Source organism: Electrophorus electricus, chromosome 1 (genome assembly GCF_013358815.1).
Source record: "Electrophorus electricus isolate fEleEle1 chromosome 1, fEleEle1.pri, whole genome shotgun sequence".
Taxonomy (NCBI): Eukaryota; Metazoa; Chordata; class Actinopteri; order Gymnotiformes; family Gymnotidae; genus Electrophorus; species Electrophorus electricus.
In genome coordinates, this window is record NC_049535.1 from 13337326 (window position 1) to 13355652 (window position 18327).

An 18327-nucleotide genomic window follows, 5' to 3' on the forward strand; every position below is an offset into this window, starting at 1 on the left:
GAATGTGAAGTACAGTGATTAATAAAAAATCTATCTGTTAGCACCTTGGAATAACAGGTGCTGTAAGCTTTTCTTACATGAGTTTAATTCACTTTCCAGCTAACATGCTCGAATGTGAAGTGCAGTGATAAAAAAATTTATCTGTTAGCTCCTTTTTATACCAAGTGCTATAAGCTTTTCGTGCATCACTTTTATTTACTCGTCAGCTAAAATTCTCAAATGTGAAGTGATTAATCAGAAAATCTATCTGTTAGCACACTGGATTACCAGGTGGTGTATGCTTTTCTTGCATGAGTTTAATTTACCTCCCAGCTAACATGCTCGAATGTGAAGTGCAGTGATAAAAAAGCTATCTGTTAGCACCTTTTTATAGCAAGTGCTATATGCTTTTACTGCATCAATTTTATTTACTCGCCAGCTAAAATGCTCGAATGTGAAGTGCGGTGAGTAATAAAACATCCATCTGTTAGCACCTTGGAATACCAGGTGCAATAAGCTTTTCTTGTATGAGTTTAAACTGCTTTCCAGCTAACATGCTCGAACATGAAGTGCAGTGATTGATAAAATAAAAGCAATCTGTTAGCAAAGCATTACATTCATCACTTTAATTTACTTTCCAGCTAAGATGCTTCAAAGTCATGTGAAGTGATTAATCAGAAAATCTATCTGTTAGTACAATGGATTATCAGGTGGTGTAATCTTTTCTTGCATGACTTTAATTTACTTTCCAGCTAACATGGACGAATGTGAAGTGCAGTGATCAACAAAAAAGCTATCTGTTAGCACCTTTTTATATTAAGTGCTATAAGCATTTCGTACATCACCTTTATTTACTCTCCAGCTAAAATGCTCGAATGTGAAGTGCAGTTATTAATAAAAAATCGATCTGTTAGCACCTTGGAATAGCAGGTGCTGTAAGCTTTTCTTACATGAGTTTAATTCACTTTCCAGCTAACATTCTCGAACGTGAAGTGCAGTGATTTATAAAATAAACGCAATTTGTTAGCACAGCTTTACCTTCATCACTTTAATTTACTTTCTATCTAAAATGGTTCAATGTGAAGTGATTAATCAGAAAATCTATCTGTTAGCACACTGGATTACCAGGTGGTGTATGCTTTTCATGCATTAGTTTAATTTACCTCCCAGCTAACATGCTCGAATGTGAAGTGCAGTGATAAAAAAAGCTATCTGTTAGCACCTTTTTATACCAAGTGCTGTATGCTTTTACTGCATCAATTTTATTTACTCGCCAGCTAAAATGCTCGAATGTGAAGTGCGGTGAGTAATAAAAAATCGATCTGTTAGCACCTTGGAATACAAGGTGCAGTAAGCTTTTCTTGCATGAGTTTAAACTGCTTTCCAGCTAACATGCTCGAACGTGAAGTGCAGTGATTGATAAAATAAAAGCAATCTGTTAGCAAAGCATTACGTTCATCACTTTAATTTACTTTCCAGCTAAGATGCTTCAAAGTCAAGTGACGTGATTAATCAGAAAATCTATCTTTTAGTACAATGGAATATCAGGTTTTGTAATCTTTTCTTGCATGACTTAAAATTACCCTCCAGCTACCATGGACGAATGTGAAGTGCAGTGATCAACAAAAAAGCTATCTGTTAGCTACTTTTTATATCAAGTGCTATAAGCTTTTAGTGCATTACTTTTATTTACTCACCAGCTAAAATGCTCGAATGTGAAGTGCAGTGATTAATAAAAAATCTATCTGTTAGCACCTTGGAATAACAGGTGCTGTAAGCTTTTCTTACATGAGTTTAATTCACTTTCCAGCTATCATGCTCGAATGTGAAGTGCAGTGATAAAAAAATTTATCTGTTAGCTCCTTTTTATACCAAGTGCTATAAGCTTTTCGTGCATCACTTTTATTTACTCGTCAGCTAAAATTCTCAAATGTGAAGTGATTAATCAGAAAATCTATCTGTTAGCACACTGGATTACCAGGTGGTGTATGCTTTTCTTGCATGAGTTTAATTTACCTCCCAGCTAACATGCTCGAATGTGAAGTGCAGTGATAAAAAAGCTATCTGTTAGCACCTTTTTATAGCAAGTGCTATATGCTTTTACTGCATCAATTTTATTTACTCGCCAGCTAAAATGCTCGAATGTGAAGTGCGGTGAGTAATAAAAAATTGATCTGTTAGCACCTTGGAATACCAGGTGCAGTAAGCTTATCTTGTATTAGTTTAAACTGCTTTCCAGCTAACATGCTCGAACGTGAAGTGCAGTGATAGATAAAATAAAAGCAATCTGTTAGCAAAGCATTACGTTCATCACTTTAATTTACTTTCCAGCTAAGATGCTTCAAAGTCAAGTGAAGTGATTAATCAGAAAATCTATCTGTTAGTACAATGGAATATCAGGTGGTGTAATCTTTTCTTGCATGATTTTAATTTACTTTCCAGCTAACATGGACGAATGTGAAGTGCAGTGATCAACAAAAAAGCTATCTGTTAGCTACTTTTTATATCAAGTGCTGTAAGCTTTTAGTGCATCACTTTTATTTACTCGCCAGCTAAAATACTCGAATGTGAAGTGCAGTGATTAATAAAAAATCTATCTGTTAGCACCTTGGAATAACAGGTGCTGTAAGCTTTTCTTACATGAGTTTAATTCACTTTCCAGCTAACATGCTCGAATGTGAAGTGCAGTGATAAAAAAATCTATCTGTTAGCTCCTTTTTATACCAAGTGCTATAAGCTTTTCATACATCACTTTTATTTACTCTCCAGCTAAAATGCTCGAATGTGAAATGCAGTTATTAATAAAAAATCTATCTGTTAGCACCTTGGAATAGCAGGTGCTGTAAGCTTTTCTTACATGAGTTTAATTCACTTTCCAGCTAACATGCTCGAATGTGAAGTGCAGTGATTGATAAAAAACAAGCAATCTGTTAGCGCAGCTTTACTTTCATCACTTTAATTAATTTCTACCTAAAATGGTTCAATGTGAAGTGATTAATCAGAAAATCTATCTGTTAGCACACTGGATTACCAGGTGGTGTATGCTTTTCTTGCATGAGTTTAATTTACCTTCCAGCTAACATGCTCAAATGTGAAGTGCAGTGATAAAAAAGCTATCTGTTAGCACCTTTTTATACCAAGTGCTGTATGCTTTTACTGCATCAATTTTATTTACTCGCCAGCTAAAATGCTCGAATGTGAAGTGCGGTGAGTAATAAAACATCGATCTGTTAGCACCTTGGAATACCAGGTGCAATGAGCTTTTCTTGTATGAGTTTAAACTGCTTTCCAGCTAACATGCTCGAACATGAAGTGCAGTGATTGATAAAATAAAAGCAATCTGTTAGCAAAGCATTACGTTCATCACTTTAATTTACTTTCCAGCTAAGATGCTTCAAAGTCAAGTGAAGTGATTAATCAGAAAATCTATCTGTTAGTACAATGGATTATCAGGTGGTGTAATCTTTTCTTGCATGACTTTAATTTACTTTCCAGCTAACATGGATGAATGTGAAGTGCAGTGATCAACAAAAAAGCTATCTGTTAGCACCTTTTTATATTAAGTGCTATAAGTATTTCGTACATCACCTTTATTTACTCTCCAGCTAAAATGCTCGAATGTGAAGTGCAGTTATTAATAAAAAATCTATCTGTTAGCACCTTGGAATAGCAGGTGCTGTAAGCTTTTCTTACATGAGTTTAATTCACTTTCCAGCTAACATGCTCGAACGTGAAGTGCAGTGATTGATAAAAAACATGCAATCTGTTAGCGCAGCTTTACTTTCAACACTTTAATTAATTTATACCTAAAATGGTTCAATGTGAAGTGATTAATCAGAAAATCTATCTGTTAGCACACTGGATTACCAGGTGGTGTATGCTTTTCTTGCATGAGTTTAATTTACCTTCCAGCTAACATGCTCAAATGTGAAGTGCAGTGATTAATAAAAAATCTATCTGTTAGCACCTTGGAATAGCAGGTGCTGTAAGCTTTTCTTACATGAGTTTAATTCACTTTCCAGCTAACATGCTCGAATGTGAAGTGCAGTGATTGATAAAAAACACGCAATCTGTTAGCGCAGCTTTACTTTCATCACTTTAATTAATTTCTACCTAAAATGGTTCAATGTGAAGTGATTAATCAGAAAATCTATCTGTTAGCACACTGGATTACCACGTGGTGTATGCTTTTCTTGCATGAGTTTAATTTACCTTCCAGCTAACATGCTCAAATATGAAGTGCAGTGATAAAAAAGCTATCTGTTAGCACCTTTTTATACCAAGTGCTGTATGCTTTTACTGCATCAATTTTATTTACTCGCCAGCTAAAATGCTCGAATGTGAAGTGCGGTGAGTAATAAAACATCGATCTGTTAGCACCTTGGAATGCCAGGTGCAATGAGCTTTTCTTGTATGAGTTTAAACTGCTTTCCAGCTAACATGCTCGAACATGAAGTGCAGTGATTGATAAAATAAAAGCAATCTGTTAGCAAAGCATTACATTCATCACTTTAATTTACTTTCCAGCTAAGATGCTTCAAAGTCAAGTGAAGTGATTAATCAGAAAATCTATCTGTTAGTACAATGGATTATCAGGTGGTGTAATCTTTTCTTGCATGACTTTAATTTACTTTCCAGCTAACATGGACGAATGTGAAGTGCAGTGATCAACAAAAAAGCTATCTGTTAGCACCTTTTTATATTAAGTGCTATAAGCATTTCGTACATCACCTTTATTTACTCTCCAGCTAAAATGCTCGAATGTGAAGTGCAGTTATTAATAAAAAATCGATCTGTAAGCACCTTGGAATAGCAGGTGCTGTAAGCTTTTCTTACATGAGTTTAATTCACTTTCCAGCTAACATGCTCGAACGTGAAGTGCAGTGATTGATAAAAAACACGCAATCTGTTAGCGCAGCTTTACTTTCATCACTTTAATTAATTTCTACCTAAAATGGTTCAATGTGAAGTGATTAATCAGAAAATCTATCTGTTAGCACACTGGATTACCACGTGGTGTATGCTTTTCTTGCATGAGTTTAATTTACCTTCCAGCTAACATGCTCAAATGTGAAGTGCAGTGATAAAAAAGCTATCTGTTAGCACCTTTTTATACCAAGTGCTGTATGCTTTTACTGCATCAATTTTATTTACTCGCCAGCTAAAATGCTCGAATGTGAAGTGCGGTGAGTAATAAAACATCGATCTGTTAGCACCTTGGAATACCAGGTGCAATAAGCTTTTCTTGTATGAGTTTAAACTGCTTTCCAGCTAACATGCTCGAACATGAAGTGCAGTGATTGATAAAATAAAAGCAATCTGTTAGCAAAGCATTACATTCATCACTTTAATTTACTTTCCAGCTAAGATGCTTCAAAGTCAAGTGAAGTGATTAATCAGAAAATCTATCTGTTAGTACAATGGATTATCAGGTGGTGTAATCTTTTCTTGCATGACTTTAATTTACTTTCCAGCTAACATGGACGAATGTGAAGTGCAGTGATCAACAAAAAAGCTATCTGTTAGCACCTTTTTATATTAAGTGCTATAAGCATTTCGTACATCACCTTTATTTACTCTCCAGCTAAAATGCTCGAATGTGAAGTGCAGTTATTAATAAAAAATCGATCTGTTAGCACCTTGGAATAGCAGGTGCTGTAAGCTTTTCTTACATGAGTTTAATTCACTTTCCAGCTAACATTCTCGAACGTGAAGTGCAGTGATTTATAAAATAAACGCAATCTGTTAGCAAAGCATTACGTTCATCACTTTAATTTACTTTCCAGCTAAGATGCTTCAAAGTCAAGTGAAGTGATTAATCAGAAAATCTATCTGTTAGTACAATGGAATATCAGGTTTTGTAATCTTTTCTTGCATGACTTAAAATTACCCTCCAGCTACCATGGACGAATGTGAAGTGCAGTGATCAACAAAAAAGCTATCTGTTAGCTACTTTTTATATCAAGTGCTGTAAGCTTTTAGTGCATCACTTTTATTTACTCGCCAGCTAAAATACTCGAATGTGAAGTGCAGTGATTAATAAACAATCTATCTGTTAGCACCTTGGAATAACAGGTGCTGTAAGCTTTTCTTACATGAGTTTAATTCACTTTCCAGCTAACATGCTCGAATGTGAAGTGCAGTGATAAAAAAATCTATCTGTTAGCTCCTTTTTATACCAAGTGCTATAAGCTTTTCATACATCACTTTTATTTACTCTCCAGCTAAAATGCTCGAATGTGAAATGCAGTTATTAATAAAAAATCTATCTGTTAGCACCTTGGAATAGCAGGTGCTGTAAGCTTTTCTTACATGAGTTTAATTCACTTTCCAGCTAACATGCTCGAACGTGAAGTGCAGTGATTGATAAAAAACAAGCAATCTGTTAGCGCAGCTTTACTTTCATCACTTTAATTAATTTCTACCTAAAATGGTTCAATGTGAAGTGATTAATCAGAAAATCTATCTGTTAGCACACTGGATTACCAGGTGGTGTATGCTTTTCTTGCATGAGTTTAATTTACTTTCCAGCTAACATGCTCAAATGTGAAGTGCAGTGATAAAAAAGCTATCTGTTAGCACCTTTTTATACCAAGTGCTGTATGCTTTTACTGCATCAATTTTATTTACTCGCCAGCTAAAATGCTCGAATGTGAAGTGCGGTGAGTAATAAAACATCGATCTGTTAGCACCTTGGAATACCAGGTGCAATGAGCTTTTCTTGTATGAGTTTAAACTGCTTTCCAGCTAACATGCTCGAACATGAAGTGCAGTGATTGATAAAATAAAAGCAATCTGTTAGCAAAGCATTACGTTCATCACTTTAATTTACTTTCCAGCTAAGATGCTTCAAAGTCAAGTGAAGTGATTAATCAGAAAATCTATCTGTTAGTACAATGGATTATCAGGTGGTGTAATCTTTTCTTGCATGACTTTAATTTACTTTCCAGCTAACATGGACGAATGTGAAGTGCAGTGATCAACAAAAAAGCTATCTGTTAGCACCTTTTTATATTAAGTGCTATAAGTATTTCGTACATCACCTTTATTTACTCTCCAGCTAAAATGCTCGAATGTGAAGTGCAGTTATTAATAAAAAATCTATCTGTTAGCACCTTGGAATAGCAGGTGCTGTAAGCTTTTCTTACATGAGTTTAATTCACTTTCCAGCTAACATGCTCGAACGTGAAGTGCAGTGATTGATAAAAAACACGCAATCTGTTAGCGCAGCTTTACTTTCAACACTTTAATTAATTTATACCTAAAATGGTTCAATGTGAAGTGATTAATCAGAAAATCTATCTGTTAGCACACTGGATTACCAGGTGGTGTATGCTTTTCTTGCATGAGTTTAATTTACCTTCCAGCTAACATGCTCAAATGTGAAGTGCAGTGATTAATAAAAAATCTATCTGTTAGCACCTTGGAATAGCAGGTGCTGTAAGCTTTTCTTACATGAGTTTAATTCACTTTCCAGCTAACATGCTCGAATGTGAAGTGCAGTGATTGATAAAAAACACGCAATCTGTTAGCGCAGCTTTACTTTCATCACTTTAATTAATTTCTACCTAAAATGGTTCAATGTGAAGTGATTAATCAGAAAATCTATCTGTTAGCACACTGGATTACCACGTGGTGTATGCTTTTCTTGCATGAGTTTAATTTACCTTCCAGCTAACATGCTCAAATGTGAAGTGCAGTGATAAAAAAGCTATCTGTTAGCACCTTTTTATACCAAGTGCTGTATGCTTTTACTGCATCAATTTTATTTACTCGCCAGCTAAAATGCTCGAATGTGAAGTGCGGTGAGTAATAAAACATCGATCTGTTAGCACCTTGGAATACCAGGTGCAATGAGCTTTTCTTGTATGAGTTTAAACTGCTTTCCAGCTAACATGCTCGAACATGAAGTGCAGTGATTGATAAAATAAAAGTAATCTGTTAGCAAAGCATTACATTCATCACTTTAATTTACTTTCCAGCTAAGATGCTTCAAAGTCAAGTGAAGTGATTAATCAGAAAATCTATCTGTTAGTACAATGGATTATCAGGTGGTGTAATCTTTTCTTGCATGACTTTAATTTACTTTCCAGCTAACATGGACGAATGTGAAGTGCAGTGATCAACAAAAAAGCTATCTGTTAGCACCTTTTTATATTAAGTGCTATAAGCATTTCGTACATCACCTTTATTTACTCTCCAGCTAAAATGCTCGAATGTGAAGTGCAGTTATTAATAAAAAATCGATCTGTTAGCACCTTGGAATAGCAGGTGCTGTAAGCTTTTCTTACATGAGTTTAATTCACTTTCCAGCTAACATGCTCGAACGTGAAGTGCAGTGATTGATAAAAAACACGCAATCTGTTAGCGCAGCTTTATTTTCATCACTTTAATTAATTTCTACCTAAAATGGTTCAATGTGAAGTGATTAATCAGAAAATCTATCTGTTAGCACACTGGATTACCACGTGGTGTATGCTTTTCTTGCATGAGTTTAATTTACCTTCCAGCTAACATGCTCAAATGTGAAGTGCAGTGATAAAAAAGCTATCTGTTAGCACCTTTTTATACCAAGTGCTGTATGCTTTTACTGCATCAATTTTATTTACTCGCCAGCTAAAATGCTCGAATGTGAAGTGCGGTGAGTAATAAAACATCGATCTGTTAGCACCTTGGAATACCAGGTGCAATAAGCTTTTCTTGTATGAGTTTAAACTGCTTTCCAGCTAACATGCTCGAACATGAAGTGCAGTGATTGATAAAATAAAAGCAATCTGTTAGCAAAGCATTACATTCATCACTTTAATTTACTTTCCAGCTAAGATGCTTCAAAGTCAAGTGAAGTGATTAATCAGAAAATCTATCTGTTAGTACAATGGATTATCAGGTGGTGTAATCTTTTCTTGCATGACTTTAATTTACTTTCCAGCTAACATGGACGAATGTGAAGTGCAGTGATCAACAAAAAAGCTATCTGTTAGCACCTTTTTATATTAAGTGCTATAAGCATTTCGTACATCACCTTTATTTACTCTCCAGCTAAAATGCTCGAATGTGAAGTGCAGTTATTAATAAAAAATCGATCTGTTAGCACCTTGGAATAGCAGGTGCTGTAAGCTTTTCTTACATGAGTTTAATTCACTTTCCAGCTAACATTCTCGAACGTGAAGTGCAGTGATTTATAAAATAAACGCAATCTGTTAGCAAAGCATTACGTTCATCACTTTAATTTACTTTCCAGCTAAGATGCTTCAAAGTCAAGTGAAGTGATTAATCAGAAAATCTATCTGTTAGTACAATGGAATATCAGGTTTTGTAATCTTTTCTTGCATGACTTAAAATTACCCTCCAGCTACCATGGACGAATGTGAAGTGCAGTGATCAACAAAAAAGCTATCTGTTAGCTACTTTTTATATCAAGTGCTATAAGCTTTTAGTGCATTACTTTTATTTACTCACCAGCTAAAATGCTCGAATGTGAAGTGCAGTGATTAATAAAAAATCTATCTGTTAGCACCTTGGAATAACAGGTGCTGTAAGCTTTTCTTACATGAGTTTAATTCACTTTCCAGCTAACATGCTCGAATGTGAAGTGCAGTGATAAAAAAATTTATCTGTTAGCTCCTTTTTATACCAAGTGCTATAAGCTTTTCGTGCATCACTTTTATTTACTCGTCAGCTAAAATTCTCAAATGTGAAGTGATTAATCAGAAAATCTATCTGTTAGCACACTGGATTACCAGGTGGTGTATGCTTTTCTTGCATGAGTTTAATTTACCTCCCAGCTAACATGCTCGAATGTGAAGTGCAGTGATAAAAAAGCTATCTGTTAGCACCTTTTTATAGCAAGTGCTATATGCTTTTACTGCATCAATTTTATTTACTCGCCAGCTAAAATGCTCGAATGTGAAGTGCGGTGAGTAATAAAAAATTGATCTGTTAGCACCTTGGAATACCAGGTGCAGTAAGCTTATCTTGTATTAGTTTAAACTGCTTTCCAGCTAACATGCTCGAACGTGAAGTGCAGTGATAGATAAAATAAAAGCAATCTGTTAGCAAAGCATTACGTTCATCACTTTAATTTACTTTCCAGCTAAGATGCTTCAAAGTCAAGTGAAGTGATTAATCAGAAAATCTATCTGTTAGTACAATGGATTATCAGGTGGTGTAATCTTTTCTTGCATGACTTTAATTTACTTTCCAGCTAACATGGACGAATGTGAAGTGCAGTGATCAACAAAAAAGCTATCTGTTAGCACCTTTTTATATTAAGTGCTATAAGCATTTCGTACATCACCTTTATTTACTCTCCAGCTAAAATGCTCGAATGTGAAGTGCAGTTATTAATAAAAAATCGATCTGTTAGCACCTTGGAATAGCAGGTGCTGTAAGCTTTTCTTACATGAGTTTAATTCACTTTCCAGCTAACATGCTCGAACGTGAAGTGCAGTGATTGATAAAAAACACGCAATCTGTTAGCGCAGCTTTACTTTCATCACTTTAATTAATTTATACCTAAAATGGTTCAATGTGAAGTGATTAATCAGAAAATCTATCTGTTAGCACACTGGATTACCACGTGGTGTATGCTTTTCTTGCATGAGTTTAATTTACCTTCCAGCTAACATGCTCAAATGTGAAGTGCAGTGATAAAAAAGCTATCTGTTAGCACCTTTTTATACCAAGTGCTGTATGCTTTTACTGCATCAATTTTATTTACTCGCCAGCTAAAATGCTCGAATGTGAAGTGCGGTGAGTAATAAAACATCGATCTGTTAGCACCTTGGAATACCAGGTGCAATGAGCTTTTCTTGTATGAGTTTAAACTGCTTTCCAGCTAACATGCTCGAACATGAAGTGCAGTGATTGATAAAATAAAAGCAATCTGTTAGCAAAGCATTACATTCATCACTTTAATTTACTTTCCAGCTAAGATGCTTCAAAGTCAAGTGAAGTGATTAATCAGAAAATCTATCTGTTATTACAATGGATTATCAGGTGGTGTAATCTTTTCTTGCATGACTTTAATTTACTTTCCAGCTAACATGCTCGAATGTGAAGTGCAGTGATAAAAAAATTTATCTGTTAGCTCCTTTTTATACCAAGTGCTATAAGCTTTTCGTGCATCACTTTTATTTACTCGTCAGCTAAAATTCTCAAATGTGAAGTGATTAATCAGAAAATCTATCTGTTAGCACACTGGATTACCAGGTGGTGTATGCTTTTCTTGCATGAGTTTAATTTACCTCCCAGCTAACATGCTCGAATGTGAAGTGCAGTGATAAAAAAGCTATCTGTTAGCACCTTTTTATAGCAAGTGCTATATGCTTTTACTGCATCAATTTTATTTACTCGCCAGCTAAAATGCTCGAATGTGAAGTGCGGTGATAAAAAAATCTATCTGTTAGCTCCTTTTTATACCAAGTGCTATAAGCTTTTCATACATCACTTTTATTTACTCTCCAGCTAAAATGCTCGAATGTGAAATGCAGTTATTAATAAAAAATCTATCTGTTAGCACCTTGGAATAGCAGGTGCTGTAAGCTTTTCTTACATGAGTTTAATTCACTTTCCAGCTAACATGCTCGAACGTGAAGTGCAGTGATTGATAAAAAACAAGCAATCTGTTAGCGCAGCTTTACTTTCATCACTTTAATTAATTTCTACCTAAAATGGTTCAATGTGAAGTGATTAATCAGAAAATCTATCTGTTAGCACACTGGATTACCAGGTGGTGTATGCTTTTCTTGCATGAGTTTAATTTACCTTCCAGCTAACATGCTCAAATGTGAAGTGCAGTGATAAAAAAGCTATCTGTTAGCACCTTTTTATACCAAGTGCTGTATGCTTTTACTGCATCAATTTTATTTACTCGCCAGCTAAAATGCTCGAATGTGAAGTGCGGTGAGTAATAAAACATCGATCTGTTAGCACCTTGGAATACCAGGTGCAATGAGCTTTTCTTGTATGAGTTTAAACTGCTTTCCAGCTAACATGCTCGAACATGAAGTGCAGTGATTGATAAAATAAAAGCAATCTGTTAGCAAAGCATTACGTTCATCACTTTAATTTACTTTCCAGCTAAGATGCTTCAAAGTCAAGTGAAGTGATTAATCAGAAAATCTATCTGTTAGTACAATGGATTATCAGGTGGTGTAATCTTTTCTTGCATGACTTTAATTTACTTTCCAGCTAACATGGATGAATGTGAAGTGCAGTGATCAACAAAAAAGCTATCTGTTAGCACCTTTTTATATTAAGTGCTATAAGTATTTCGTACATCACCTTTATTTACTCTCCAGCTAAAATGCTCGAATGTGAAGTGCAGTTATTAATAAAAAATCTATCTGTTAGCACCTTGGAATAGCAGGTGCTGTAAGCTTTTCTTACATGAGTTTAATTCACTTTCCAGCTAACATGCTCGAACGTGAAGTGCAGTGATTGATAAAAAACATGCAATCTGTTAGCGCAGCTTTACTTTCAACACTTTAATTAATTTATACCTAAAATGGTTCAATGTGAAGTGATTAATCAGAAAATCTATCTGTTAGCACACTGGATTACCAGGTGGTGTATGCTTTTCTTGCATGAGTTTAATTTACCTTCCAGCTAACATGCTCAAATGTGAAGTGCAGTGATTAATAAAAAATCTATCTGTTAGCACCTTGGAATAGCAGGTGCTGTAAGCTTTTCTTACATGAGTTTAATTCACTTTCCAGCTAACATGCTCGAATGTGAAGTGCAGTGATTGATAAAAAACACGCAATCTGTTAGCGCAGCTTTACTTTCATCACTTTAATTAATTTCTACCTAAAATGGTTCAATGTGAAGTGATTAATCAGAAAATCTATCTGTTAGCACACTGGATTACCACGTGGTGTATGCTTTTCTTGCATGAGTTTAATTTACCTTCCAGCTAACATGCTCAAATATGAAGTGCAGTGATAAAAAAGCTATCTGTTAGCACCTTTTTATACCAAGTGCTGTATGCTTTTACTGCATCAATTTTATTTACTCGCCAGCTAAAATGCTCGAATGTGAAGTGCGGTGAGTAATAAAACATCGATCTGTTAGCACCTTGGAATGCCAGGTGCAATGAGCTTTTCTTGTATGAGTTTAAACTGCTTTCCAGCTAACATGCTCGAACATGAAGTGCAGTGATTGATAAAATAAAAGCAATCTGTTAGCAAAGCATTACATTCATCACTTTAATTTACTTTCCAGCTAAGATGCTTCAAAGTCAAGTGAAGTGATTAATCAGAAAATCTATCTGTTAGTACAATGGATTATCAGGTGGTGTAATCTTTTCTTGCATGACTTTAATTTACTTTCCAGCTAACATGGACGAATGTGAAGTGCAGTGATCAACAAAAAAGCTATCTGTTAGCACCTTTTTATATTAAGTGCTATAAGCATTTCGTACATCACCTTTATTTACTCTCCAGCTAAAATGCTCGAATGTGAAGTGCAGTTATTAATAAAAAATCGATCTGTAAGCACCTTGGAATAGCAGGTGCTGTAAGCTTTTCTTACATGAGTTTAATTCACTTTCCAGCTAACATGCTCGAACGTGAAGTGCAGTGATTGATAAAAAACACGCAATCTGTTAGCGCAGCTTTACTTTCATCACTTTAATTAATTTCTACCTAAAATGGTTCAATGTGAAGTGATTAATCAGAAAATCTATCTGTTAGCACACTGGATTACCACGTGGTGTATGCTTTTCTTGCATGAGTTTAATTTACCTTCCAGCTAACATGCTCAAATGTGAAGTGCAGTGATAAAAAAGCTATCTGTTAGCACCTTTTTATACCAAGTGCTGTATGCTTTTACTGCATCAATTTTATTTACTCGCCAGCTAAAATGCTCGAATGTGAAGTGCGGTGAGTAATAAAACATCGATCTGTTAGCACCTTGGAATACCAGGTGCAATAAGCTTTTCTTGTATGAGTTTAAACTGCTTTCCAGCTAACATGCTCGAACATGAAGTGCAGTGATTGATAAAATAAAAGCAATCTGTTAGCAAAGCATTACATTCATCACTTTAATTTACTTTCCAGCTAAGATGCTTCAAAGTCAAGTGAAGTGATTAATCAGAAAATCTATCTGTTAGTACAATGGATTATCAGGTGGTGTAATCTTTTCTTGCATGACTTTAATTTACTTTCCAGCTAACATGGACGAATGTGAAGTGCAGTGATCAACAAAAAAGCTATCTGTTAGCACCTTTTTATATTAAGTGCTATAAGCATTTCGTACATCACCTTTATTTACTCTCCAGCTAAAATGCTCGAATGTGAAGTGCAGTTATTAATAAAAAATCGATCTGTTAGCACCTTGGAATAGCAGGTGCTGTAAGCTTTTCTTACATGAGTTTAATTCACTTTCCAGCTAACATTCTCGAACGTGAAGTGCAGTGATTTATAAAATAAACGCAATCTGTTAGCAAAGCATTACGTTCATCACTTTAATTTACTTTCCAGCTAAGATGCTTCAAAGTCAAGTGAAGTGATTAATCAGAAAATCTATCTGTTAGTACAATGGAATATCAGGTTTTGTAATCTTTTCTTGCATGACTTAAAATTACCCTCCAGCTACCATGGACGAATGTGAAGTGCAGTGATCAACAAAAAAGCTATCTGTTAGCTACTTTTTATATCAAGTGCTGTAAGCTTTTAGTGCATCACTTTTATTTACTCGCCAGCTAAAATACTCGAATGTGAAGTGCAGTGATTAATAAACAATCTATCTGTTAGCACCTTGGAATAACAGGTGCTGTAAGCTTTTCTTACATGAGTTTAATTCACTTTCCAGCTAACATGCTCGAATGTGAAGTGCAGTGATAAAAAAATCTATCTGTTAGCTCCTTTTTATACCAAGTGCTATAAGCTTTTCATACATCACTTTTATTTACTCTCCAGCTAAAATGCTCGAATGTGAAATGCAGTTATTAATAAAAAATCTATCTGTTAGCACCTTGGAATAGCAGGTGCTGTAAGCTTTTCTTACATGAGTTTAATTCACTTTCCAGCTAACATGCTCGAACGTGAAGTGCAGTGATTGATAAAAAACAAGCAATCTGTTAGCGCAGCTTTACTTTCATCACTTTAATTAATTTCTACCTAAAATGGTTCAATGTGAAGTGATTAATCAGAAAATCTATCTGTTAGCACACTGGATTACCAGGTGGTGTATGCTTTTCTTGCATGAGTTTAATTTACTTTCCAGCTAACATGCTCAAATGTGAAGTGCAGTGATAAAAAAGCTATCTGTTAGCACCTTTTTATACCAAGTGCTGTATGCTTTTACTGCATCAATTTTATTTACTCGCCAGCTAAAATGCTCGAATGTGAAGTGCGGTGAGTAATAAAACATCGATCTGTTAGCACCTTGGAATACCAGGTGCAATGAGCTTTTCTTGTATGAGTTTAAACTGCTTTCCAGCTAACATGCTCGAACATGAAGTGCAGTGATTGATAAAATAAAAGCAATCTGTTAGCAAAGCATTACGTTCATCACTTTAATTTACTTTCCAGCTAAGATGCTTCAAAGTCAAGTGAAGTGATTAATCAGAAAATCTATCTGTTAGTACAATGGATTATCAGGTGGTGTAATCTTTTCTTGCATGACTTTAATTTACTTTCCAGCTAACATGGACGAATGTGAAGTGCAGTGATCAACAAAAAAGCTATCTGTTAGCACCTTTTTATATTAAGTGCTATAAGTATTTCGTACATCACCTTTATTTACTCTCCAGCTAAAATGCTCGAATGTGAAGTGCAGTTATTAATAAAAAATCTATCTGTTAGCACCTTGGAATAGCAGGTGCTGTAAGCTTTTCTTACATGAGTTTAATTCACTTTCCAGCTAACATGCTCGAACGTGAAGTGCAGTGATTGATAAAAAACACGCAATCTGTTAGCGCAGCTTTACTTTCAACACTTTAATTAATTTATACCTAAAATGGTTCAATGTGAAGTGATTAATCAGAAAATCTATCTGTTAGCACACTGGATTACCAGGTGGTGTATGCTTTTCTTGCATGAGTTTAATTTACCTTCCAGCTAACATGCTCAAATGTGAAGTGCAGTGATTAATAAAAAATCTATCTGTTAGCACCTTGGAATAGCAGGTGCTGTAAGCTTTTCTTACATGAGTTTAATTCACTTTCCAGCTAACATGCTCGAATGTGAAGTGCAGTGATTGATAAAAAACACGCAATCTGTTAGCGCAGCTTTACTTTCATCACTTTAATTAATTTCTACCTAAAATGGTTCAATGTGAAGTGATTAATCAGAAAATCTATCTGTTAGCACACTGGATTACCACGTGGTGTATGCTTTTCTTGCATGAGTTTAATTTACCTTCCAGCTAACATGCTCAAATGTGAAGTGCAGTGATAAAAAAGCTATCTGTTAGCACCTTTTTATACCAAGTGCTGTATGCTTTTACTGCATCAATTTTATTTACTCGCCAGCTAAAATGCTCGAATGTGAAGTGCGGTGAGTAATAAAACATCGATCTGTTAGCACCTTGGAATACCAGGTGCAATGAGCTTTTCTTGTATGAGTTTAAACTGCTTTCCAGCTAACATGCTCGAACATGAAGTGCAGTGATTGATAAAATAAAAGTAATCTGTTAGCAAAGCATTACATTCATCACTTTAATTTACTTTCCAGCTAAGATGCTTCAAAGTCAAGTGAAGTGATTAATCAGAAAATCTATCTGTTAGTACAATGGATTATCAGGTGGTGTAATCTTTTCTTGCATGACTTTAATTTACTTTCCAGCTAACATGGACGAATGTGAAGTGCAGTGATCAACAAAAAAGCTATCTGTTAGCACCTTTTTATATTAAGTGCTATAAGCATTTCGTACATCACCTTTATTTACTCTCCAGCTAAAATGCTCGAATGTGAAGTGCAGTTATTAATAAAAAATCGATCTGTTAGCACCTTGGAATAGCAGGTGCTGTAAGCTTTTCTTACATGAGTTTAATTCACTTTCCAGCTAACATGCTCGAACGTGAAGTGCAGTGATTGATAAAAAACACGCAATCTGTTAGCGCAGCTTTATTTTCATCACTTTAATTAATTTCTACCTAAAATGGTTCAATGTGAAGTGATTAATCAGAAAATCTATCTGTTAGCACACTGGATTACCACGTGGTGTATGCTTTTCTTGCATGAGTTTAATTTACCTTCCAGCTAACATGCTCAAATGTGAAGTGCAGTGATAAAAAAGCTATCTGTTAGCACCTTTTTATACCAAGTGCTGTATGCTTTTACTGCATCAATTTTATTTACTCGCCAGCTAAAATGCTTGAATGTGAAGTGCGGTGAGTAATAAAACATCGATCTGTTAGCACCTTGGAATACCAGGTGCAATAAGCTTTTCTTGTATGAGTTTAAACTGCTTTCCAGCTAACATGCTCGAACATGAAGTGCAGTGATTGATAAAATAAAAGCAATCTGTTAGCAAAGCATTACATTCATCACTTTAATTTACTTTCCAGCTAAGATGCTTCAAAGTCAAGTGAAGTGATTAATCAGAAAATCTATCTGTTAGTACAATGGATTATCAGGTGGTGTAATCTTTTCTTGCATGACTTTAATTTACTTTCCAGCTAACATGGACGAATGTGAAGTGCAGTGATCAACAAAAAAGCTATCTGTTAGCACCTTTTTATATTAAGTGCTATAAGCATTTCGTACATCACCTTTATTTACTCTCCAGCTAAAATGCTCGAATGTGAAGTGCAGTTATTAATAAAAAATCGATCTGTTAGCACCTTGGAATAGCAGGTGCTGTAAGCTTTTCTTACATGAGTTTAATTCACTTTCCAGCTAACATTCTCGAACGTGAAGTGCAGTGATTTATAAAATAAACGCAATCTGTTAGCAAAGCATTACGTTCATCACTTTAATTTACTTTCCAGCTAAGATGCTTCAAAGTCAAGTGAAGTGATTAATCAGAAAATCTATCTGTTAGTACAATGGAATATCAGGTTTTGTAATCTTTTCTTGCATGACTTAAAATTACCCTCCAGCTACCATGGACGAATGTGAAGTGCAGTGATCAACAAAAAAGCTATCTGTTAGCTACTTTTTATATCAAGTGCTATAAGCTTTTAGTGCATTACTTTTATTTACTCACCAGCTAAAATGCTCGAATGTGAAGTGCAGTGATTAATAAAAAATCTATCTGTTAGCACCTTGGAATAACAGGTGCTGTAAGCTTTTCTTACATGAGTTTAATTCACTTTCCAGCTAACATGCTCGAATGTGAAGTGCAGTGATAAAAAAATTTATCTGTTAGCTCCTTTTTATACCAAGTGCTATAAGCTTT